The sequence below is a fragment of the Schistocerca nitens genome, chromosome 2 (genome assembly GCF_023898315.1).
Source record: "Schistocerca nitens isolate TAMUIC-IGC-003100 chromosome 2, iqSchNite1.1, whole genome shotgun sequence".
Taxonomy (NCBI): domain Eukaryota; kingdom Metazoa; phylum Arthropoda; class Insecta; order Orthoptera; family Acrididae; genus Schistocerca; species Schistocerca nitens.
Window position 1 is genome coordinate 900,269,454 of NC_064615.1, and position 10,099 is coordinate 900,279,552.

The window sequence follows — 10,099 nt, forward strand, 5'->3', positions numbered from 1 at the left end:
CGAAAAAAAAAGAAAAAACAAAAAAAAAATCCAACTGCCTGGCCGTACGGACAAGTACCCGATGCTCTCTTGCGTCCACTTTCTCACTGACCGCCCGTTCTTCACGCAACACTAGGGATGCCGACTATCGCTGAAAACAAACGATTTTTTGTTATATCGTTTTTCCAACGCCAGTTTAACCGGACTGTTAAAACCGCTCAAAATCACGGGATTCTGAAATAACCGATTTTCAGTTTTTATTACTGTTGTTACGTGTAATAAACGTAGAAATCGAATAATGATTGAAACATTTTCACTCCATTTTCAAGATAAATAGGCAACGGCCTTGCCGCAGTGGATACACCGGTTCCCGTCAGATCACCGAAGTTAAGCGCTGTTGGGCGTGGCCGGCACTTGGATGGGTGACCATCCGGTCCGCCATGCGCTATTGCCGTTTTTCGGGGTACACTCAGCCTCGTGATGCCAATTGAGGAGGTACTCGACCGAATAGTAGCGGCTCCGGTCACAGAAAACCATCATAACGACCGGGAGAGCGGTGTGCTGACCACACGCCCCTCCTATCCTCAACTGAGGATGACACGGCGGGCGGATGGTCCCGGTGGGCCACATATGGCCTGATGACGGAGTGCTTTTGCTTTTTTTTTTCAAGATAAACAGACTCAAAATTTTAAGTTAAATAGGCAAATAAAAGAAAACAGGATGTCCATCATTTTCCACTTTTCTTGAAAAGAGATAGGTGGTTGAACATTACAAAAAATCATCAGTTTTCTCCTATTGATTTTAATTTCGAAATCATCTTATAATATGGGATAATACCACTATTTGGACATTACAAATAGACAGTACTAAAGCGTAAGAAGTGAGGTTGAACTCTATTTTTCGTGTAATTTGTCCGTTCTCAAGGACTAAAAGACGTTTGCAGCGAAATCCCTTAACACAGTAATGCGCAATTCCCAAATGTCTGCACTTGCCATGTCCATCCATGACAATTTTCATGACGTACTCGCTAGAATGTGACAGAAAGAAGCCGCAGTTGACCACATACCGAGACTTCAACCGTATTAATCTACTGTGTATGAACTTGCAACTGAGGGGCAAAAAAAAAAAAAATAGCTTGTGGGACGTCTTCCGTTCCATTCTCGGACATAAACAATAAACTTCATGGGTTTATTAAGAAACTTACTCAACTACATGACAAATATTGCCCATTAAAGACCGCGAAAGTAAGAAGGAAACCTGCACCTTGGCTAATTGAAGAACTAAAACAGCTCATGAATCTCAGTGACGCAGCACATCGGGCATACAAACAGCGACCCACTACTAAAAATCGCGTTACGTACAAACAGAAGCGTAACAGAGGCAGTCAAGACGTGATAAATGCATAACTCAGGCATGCCCATACATTTACCGACAACAGAAATAGACTAGCTGTCCTATAGCAAAACCTTCTTGGTCTTGGTACAGACAAAGTAAAAGCTGCAGCTGATTCCATTATACCAGCCGGTGAACTGAACCGGTACTTCACATTACTTACAACGACAAAAGAACCACAAACGAAACAATGACTCATTGATTGCTTCACTGGGGTAAACAATTATAGACACGAAAATTTTTGCCTAAACCATGTTACTTGTAACACCGTCAAGAAAAGCCATCATGCACATCAGATCAGCATCTACTGGACATGGTGGCATCACAGTCCGAATGATGAAGCTTATTATTAACCCATTACTACCCACCATAACAGACATCTTCAATCACTCCTTAACTACAAGTGTTTTCCCTGAGTTCTGGAATCAGGAAGTAGTTAAACCATTACCAAAATGCCCACAGCACCTTCTGGTTACCAACCTATTAGCATTCTTCCTGCGCTGTGCGTGGCCTTAGAATATTTAATCCACAACCAGCTGCTAACAAACTACCTAACTACAAACAACCTGCTTGAGTAATACCAGTCAGGCTTCCGTAAACATCACAGCATAACATGTGCCATAATAAAGATAACAGATGACCAGAAGCTTGCCAAGGATGCACAAGAGGCAACTATCATGTGCTTCTTAGATTTCAGCAAAGCCTCTGACACTGTCGTTTATGATACTTTACTTGCCAAACTTAGCAGTCTACTTTTTTCGCAAAGTGCAATGCGATGCCAAACATCCCGCCAGCAATGCGCCATGTCTGGCACCATAAAATCACAATTGAGGCACGTAGTATCAGGCGTCCCCCAGGGTTCGGTATTAGGTCCTACATTCTTTTCATGAACCATGGACCTTCCGACCGTGGGTCGGCTTGCGTGCCTCAGCGGTACAAACTGTCGCAGCGAAGGTGAACCAACAATGAATGGGTAGGTAGGTGTGGGACGGGGGGGGGGACGGGGGGGCGTTATGTCGAGAGGCCAGACAGGCGTATGGTTCCTGAAGATGGGCTGCAGCCTTTCCAGTAGTTGCAGGGGCAACAGCCTGTATTACTGACTGATCTGGCATCGTAACATCAATCGAAACGTACTGTACTAATATTGCGAACAGCTGAAAGACAGGGGAAATTGCAGCTCTACTGTATGGTTAAAGGATGATGATGTCCTCTTGGGTAAAACACTCCGGAGGTAAAAAGGTCACCCATTCGAATCTAAATTGGTGATCCCTTGATGCCTCAGAACGTGTCCTACCAACCGATCCCTTCTTCTAATCAAGTTGTGCCACAAACTCCTCTTCTTTCCAGTTCTATTAAATACCTCCTCATTAGTTATGTGATCTACCCATCTAATCTTCAGCATTCTTCTGTAGCACCACATTTCGAAAGCTTCTATTCTCTTCTTGTCTAAACTAGTTATCGTCCATTTTTCACTTCCATACATGGCTACACTCCATACAAATACTTTCAGAAACGACTTCCTGACACTTAAATCTATACTCGATGTTAACAAGTTTCTCTTCTTCAGAAACGCTTTCCTTGCCATTGCCAGTCTACATTTTATATCCTCTCTACCTCGACCATCATCAGTTATTTTGCTCCCCAAATAGCAAAACTCCTTTACTACTTTAAGTGTCTCATTTTCTAATCCAATTCCCTTAGCATCACCCAACTTAATTCGACTACATTCCATTATCCTCGTTTTGCTTTTGTTGATGTTCGTCATATACCCTCCTTTCAAGACACTGTCCATTATGTTCAACTGCTCTTGCAAGTCTTTTGCTGTCTCTGACAGAATTACAATGTCATCGACGAACCTCAAATTTTTTATTTCTTCTCCATGGATTTTAATTCCAACTCCAAATTTTTATTTTGTTTGCTCTACTGCTTGCTCAATATACAGATTGAATAACATCGGAGAGAGGCTACAACTCTATCTCACTCCCTTCCCAACCACTGCTTCCCTTTCATGCCCCTCGACTCTTATAACTGCCATCTGGTTTCTGTACAAAATGTAAATAGCCGTTCGCTCCCTGTATTTTACCCCTGCCACCTTCAGAATTTGAAAGAGAGTATTCCAGTCAACATTGTCAAAAGCTTTCTCTAAGTCTACAAATGCTAGAACCGTAGGTTTGCCTTTCCTTAATCTTTCTTCTAAGATAAGTCGTAGGGTCAGTATTGCTTCACGTGTTCCAACATTTCTACGAAATCCAAACTGATCTTACTCGGGGTCGGCTTCTACCAGTTTTTCCATTCGTCCGTAAAGAATTCGCGTTAGTATTTTGCACCTGTGACTTATTAAACTGATAGTTCGGTAATTTTCGCGTGTGTCAACACCTGCTTTCTTCGGTATTGGAATTATTATATTCTTCTTGCAGTCTAAGGAAATTTCGCCTGTCTCACACATCTTCCACACCAGATGATAGAGTTTTGTCAGGACTGGCTCTCCCAAGGTTGTCAGTAGTTCTAAAGGAATGTTGTCCACTCCCTGGACCTTGTTTCAACTTAGGTCTTTCAGTGCTCTATCAAACTCTTCACGCAGTATCGTATCTCCCATTTCATCTTCATCTACATCCTTTTCCATTTCCATAATTTTTTCATCAAGAACATAGCCCCTGTATAGACCCTTTATATACTCCTTCCACCTTTCTGCTTTCCCTTCTTTGCTTAGAACTGGGTTTCCATCTGAGCTCTTGATATTCATGCAAGTGGTTGTCTTTTCTCCAAAGGTCTCTTTAATTCTCCTGTAGGCAGTATCTATCTTACCCCTCCTTACATTTGTCCTATAGCCATGACTGCTTAGCCATTTTGCACTTCCTGTCGATCTCATTTTTGAGACGTTTGTATTCCTTTTTGAGTGCTTCATTTTCTGTATTTTTGTATTTTCTCCTTTCATCAGTTAAATTCAGTATCTCTTCTGTTACCCAATGATTTCTACTAGCCCTCGTCTTTTTACTTATTTGACCCTCTGCTACCTTCACTATTTCATCCCTCAATGCTACCCATTGTTCTTCTACTGTATTTCTTTTCCCCATTGCTGTCAATTGTTCCCTTATGCTCTTCCTGAAACTCTGTACAACCTCTGGTTCTTTCAGTTTATCCAGGTCCCATCTCATTAAATTCCCACCTTTTTGCAATTTCTTCAGTTTTAATCTATAGTTCATAACCAATAGAGTGTGGTCAGAGTCCACATCTGCCCCTGGAAATGTCTTAAAATTTAAAACCTGGTTCCTAAATCTCTGTCTTACTATTATATAATCTATCTGAAACCTTCTAGTATCTCCAGGGTTCTTCCATGTATACAACCTTCTTTCTTGATTCTTGAACCAAGTGTTAGCTATGATTAAGTTATGCTCTGTGCAAAATTCTACCAGGCGGCTTCGTCTTTCATTTCTTAGCCCTAATCCATATTCTCCTACTGCGTTTCCTTCTCTTCCTTTTCCTACCGTTGAATTCCAGTCACCCATGACTATTAAATTTTCGTCTCCCTTCACTACCTGAATAATTTCTCTTATCTCATCATACATTTCATCAATTTCTTCATCATCCGCAGAGCTAGTTGGCATTTAAACTTGTACTACTGTAGTAGGCATGGGCTTCGTGTCTATCTTAGCCACAATAATGCGTTCACTATGCTGTTTGTAGTAGCTTACCTGCACTCTTATTTTTTTTATTCATTATTAAACCTACTCCTGCATTACCCCAATTTGATTTTGTATTGATAACCCTGTATTCACCTGACCAACTGTCTTGTTCCTCCTGCCACTGAACTTCACTAATTCCCACTATATCTAACTTTAACCTATCCATTTCCCTTTTTAAATTTTCTAACCTACCTGTCCAACTAAGGGATCTGACATTCCACGTTCCGATCCGTAGAACGCTCATTAGCCGGAAATATTGGGAATCGCTACCATCTTTAACCCTAAAATGGACATACATTAACGTCTCTCCTTCAGTAAAGAGTCTAGGAGCATACAGATGAGAAGCTAAATTTGTCTGAGCACGTAACTATAACGTGCAAAAACGCATCAGCATTTCTCAGTGCCCTACAAAAATATAAAAAGCTCTTCCTTCTTGACCTGAAAAAGAAACTTGTACAAGAACTTGTACTTCCAGTTATTGATTACAGCGATGTCATCCTTCAGCGACTTTCTCAGGAAAGCTCGCTTCGCCTGGAACTGGTTAGGAATGTATGCCAGGTTCATTACATCTCTGATGTTCGACTCTTCGATCGCACTTCATCATACGCACAGCTATCCTGGCTGCGTGTACACAAGAGCAGAGATTTCCATACCCTCTGCCTTCTCTACTGTCTTATCAATGAACACTGTCCTTCATTTCTCTCCTCGACCTTAACGCCCTTGTCTGAGCAACACGAAAGGAACACCCGTTCCCATCAGAGCAAAATCCTTCCTGGCCCACTCCATCGTTCAGCTACCTTCTCGAAGTCCTTCTCAGCTGTGTAACAAGCTCCCGCAATACGAGGGTTATTCGGAAAGTAAGGAACGATCGGTCGCGAAATGGAAACCGCAGTGTAAATCCGATGAAGTTTTGCACAGGTGTGTTGGGCAGTGCCTCTAGTATGCCCGTCGATCGCGTTACGTCCTTCTTTTTGGTTCTGAGCACACAAGGAGCACATAAAGATACCTACAATAATAGTGTCTCCCTCTAAGTACGAGGGCCGGGTGATAAATTTCGCCTGAAGCTAGGCAGCCAACATTACATAACTGTCGTACGTTTTCTTCTTCAAGACAACTCTCAGCCGCATTCTGCAGGAGCAATGAAGATGCTCCTGCATTGTTTTTAATTGGAAATGTTTGATTACCCACAATACAGGCCGTAATTGTCTCCCTCTGAGTTTCATCTCTGCTCACATGAACCGCTGGCTATGAAGACAACATTTTGGCACAGACACCGAGCTGTAGGCTAGCTTAGAGAATTGGCGGAAAGCACTGGCGGCTGCCTTCTATAACGAGGGTGTTGGAAAGTTAGTACAACGCTACGACAAACGTCTAACTCGGGTCGGCGACTATGGAGATAAGTAGCTGGAAGTTGTATCTAACTGTTGCAAATAAAACAGTTTTGATTTTCACTGTGATTTCCATTTCGCGACCTATCGTTCTTTACTTTCCGAATAGCCGAACTGAATAAAAAAAAAATGGTTCAAATGGCTCTGAGCACTATGGGACTCAACTGCTGAGGTCATTAGTCCCCTAGAACTTAGAACTAGTTAAACCTAACTAACCTAAGGACATCACAAACATCCATGCCCGAGGCAGGATTCGAACCTGCGACCGTAGCGGTCTTGCGGTTCCAGACTGCAGCGCCTTTAACCGCACGGCCACTTCGGCCGGCCCGAACTGAATAACATCTCCAGCTTCAGTAGAGGGGTAATGACATAGCCATGAAGTAACAATAAGATGACCACTGTCCCTGTACGATCTCGTTACCCTTGTACATCTCTCTTTCCAACCTGATCTTCCTCATATCCCAGTATTCTTAGTCGATGCAGCCTCCTTAAATTTCGTTTTCCCAAAACTCGCTATGTAAGAAACCATCTACACTCCTGGAAATGGAAAAAAGAACACATTGACACCGGTGTGTCAGACCCACCATACTTGCTCCGGACACTGCGAGAGGGCTGTACAAGCAATGATCACACGCACGGCACAGCGGACACACCAGGAACCGCGGTGTTGGCCGTCGAATGGCGCTAGCTGCGCAGCATTTGTGCACCGCCGCCGTCAGTGTCAGCCAGTTTGCCGTGGCATACGGAGCTCCATCGCAGTCTTTAACACTGGTAGCATGCCGCGACAGCGTGGACGTGAACCGTATGTGCAGTTGACGGACTTTGAGCGAGGGCGTATAGTGGGCATGCGGGAGGCCGGGTGGACGTACCGCCGAATTGCTCAAACCGTGGGGCGTGAGGTCTCCACAGTACATCGATGTTGTCGCCAGTGGTCGGCGGAAGGTGCACGTGCCCGTCGACCTGGGACCGGACCGCAGCGACGCACGGATGCACGCCAAGACCGTAGGATCCTACGCAGTGCCGTAGGGGACCGCACCGCCACTTCCCAGCAAATTAGGGACACTGTTGCTCCTGGGGTATCGGCGAGGACCATTCGCAACCGTCTCCATGAAGCTGGGCTACGGTCCCGCACACCGTTAGGCCGTCTTCCGCTCACGCCCCAACATCGTGCAGCCCGCCTCCAGTGGTGTCGCGACAGGCGTGAATGGAGGGACGAATGGAGACGTGTCGTCTTCAGCGATGAGAGTCGCTTCTGCCTTGGTGCCAATGATGGTCGTATGCGTGTTTGGCGCCGTGCAGGTGAGCGCCACAATCAGGACTGCATACGACCGAGGCACACAGGGCCAACACCCGGCATCATGGTGTGGGGAGCGATCTCCTACACTGGCCGTACACCACTGGTGATCGTCGAGGGGACACTGAATAGTGCACGGTACATCCAAACCGTCATCGAACCCATCGTTCTACCATTCCTAGACCGGCAAGGGAACTTGCTGTTCCAACAGGACAATGCACGTCCGCATGTATCCCGTGCCACCCAACGTGCTCTAGAAGTTGTAAGTCAACTACCCTGGCCAGCAAGATCTCCGGATCTGTCCCCCATTGAGCATGTTTGGGACTGGATGAAGCGTCGTCTCACGCGGTCTGCACGTCCAGCACGAACGCTGGTCCAACTGAGGCGCCAGGTGGAAATGACATGGCAAGCCGTTCCACAGGACTACATCCAGCATCTTCTCTACGATCGTCTCCATGGGAGAATAGCAGCTTGCATTGCTGCGAAAGGTGGTTATGCACTGTACTAGTGCCGAGATTGTGCATGCTCTGTTGCCTGTGCCTATGTGCCTGTGGTTCTGTCAGTGTGATCATGTGATGTATCTGACCCCAGGAATGTGTCAATAAAGTTTCCCCTTCCTGGGACAATGAATTCACGGTGTTCTTATTTCAATTTCCAGGAGTGTATTTTGTATGCCTGTAAATTATTTTATTTACCACTGTCATTATTGTTATTAGTGTCACAATTACAGTGATTATTATTATTATTATTTACTGGTGGCTGCAGCTACAGTAGGACAAGTAATGCCAGTATTAACTTTCTTACTTCATAGTCAGTATAATCTACTCACACTGCCACTGCAGACATTCAAATCGTTTTAATACTAGCTGTCAATCTAAAATTGTGATATTCTTGGTTAACTATGATGTAATACATACTGTATGTGTGAAACCCTGGTCCGATGTAAGAGAGGGCCTGATGGCCCTAATTAGATCAGGTTAAATAAAACAAATAAATAAAAGCAGGTAAAGGCACGTTGTGTAGACACACGCAACAGATCAGCTGCTTTCTATTTTACTTGTAAACTATGAAACAACTGTTAAATTTTACGTGTTCTCCTCATATTATGTCACAAGTCTGTTGTGGCTCCTTCCGTCTTTAATTTTTAAAAGAACTGGAGCATTGTACTTCATGATCCGCATCTCGTAAATTACTTCCAGACTAGGGATGTTACTATTCTGTACCTCCACGACAGCGACAAACTACCATACAGACCAGATGAGGCAAATCTTGCACACTGCATATACATGCTACTACCCCATAGGTCACACCACGTTGTAACTGGTATATTATTGTCTCAGCAGTTCTTACGCCATGTGTTTGTTCAAATGGCTCTGAGCACTATGTGGTCATCAGTCCCCTAGAACTTAGAACTACTTAAACCTAACGACATCACACAACACCCAGTCATCACGAGGCAGAGAAAATCCCTGATCCCGCCGGGAATCGAACCCGGGCGTGGGAAGCGAGAACGCTATCGCACGACCACGAGCTGCGGACATATGTGTTTGTTGCTCTTTTCTTACGGCATTATTATTAAAATAAAACTGGTAACTTTTTGCATTTTCTATAACGCAATATGTGTAAGTAATGCAAATTTTAAGAATAAAAATTACTCGTTCTTTAAGAAAGGTTTATTTAAAAATCAAAAATTTTAGCACAGCTGCTACGGTAAGTGATATTTCGATTTTTTAAATAATTATTAGTAAAAAATAAACACCTGTTATAACCGAGACCAAACAACTACCGATTGTTCAGAACTAAAATACTAGGATCAGTAGGTTTTTCCCATCCACGTATGCCAAATCCAAATGAAGTTGTCCGCAGCTCGTGGTCGTGCGGTAGCGTTCTCGCTTCCCACGCCCGGGTTCGATTCCCCGCGGGGTCAGGGATTTTCTCTGCCTCTTGATGACTGGGTGTTGTGTGATGTCCTTAGGTTAGTTAGGTTTAAGTAGTTCTAAGTTCTAGGGGACTTTTGACCAATGATGATAAGTCCCACAGTGCTCGGAGCCATTTGAACCAAATGAAGTTGCTACAGTTCATAGCACAAAATGAACACAGCAACGCGATCACATTCTCCAGTGTACACAGCCGATTTCAAGGCTGCAGTATCGAAATGGACAATATTTGCTCACTGATTTGAACAACCAAACATTACAGTCAACTTCTGTATAACCACCTTTCAGCAAGAGTTTGATCTCCTACGTTAAAGGATTAATACATGCCAATTATATACACACCACTATCCGAAGACGGTGGCTTATATACAATACACTGAACTAAACACCAGCGAGAGAAATCGTCGCTGCTGCTCTGTCACTAAA

The 10,099-nt window shown here is 44.0% G+C and overlaps 1 pseudogene; it reads left to right on the forward strand.

Annotated features, from left to right (window-relative positions):
* Positions 1-315: 315 nt before the first annotated feature.
* On the forward strand, positions 316-433 carry LOC126237809 (5S ribosomal RNA; annotated as a pseudogene).
* The last annotated feature ends 9,666 nt before the right edge of the window (positions 434-10,099 follow it).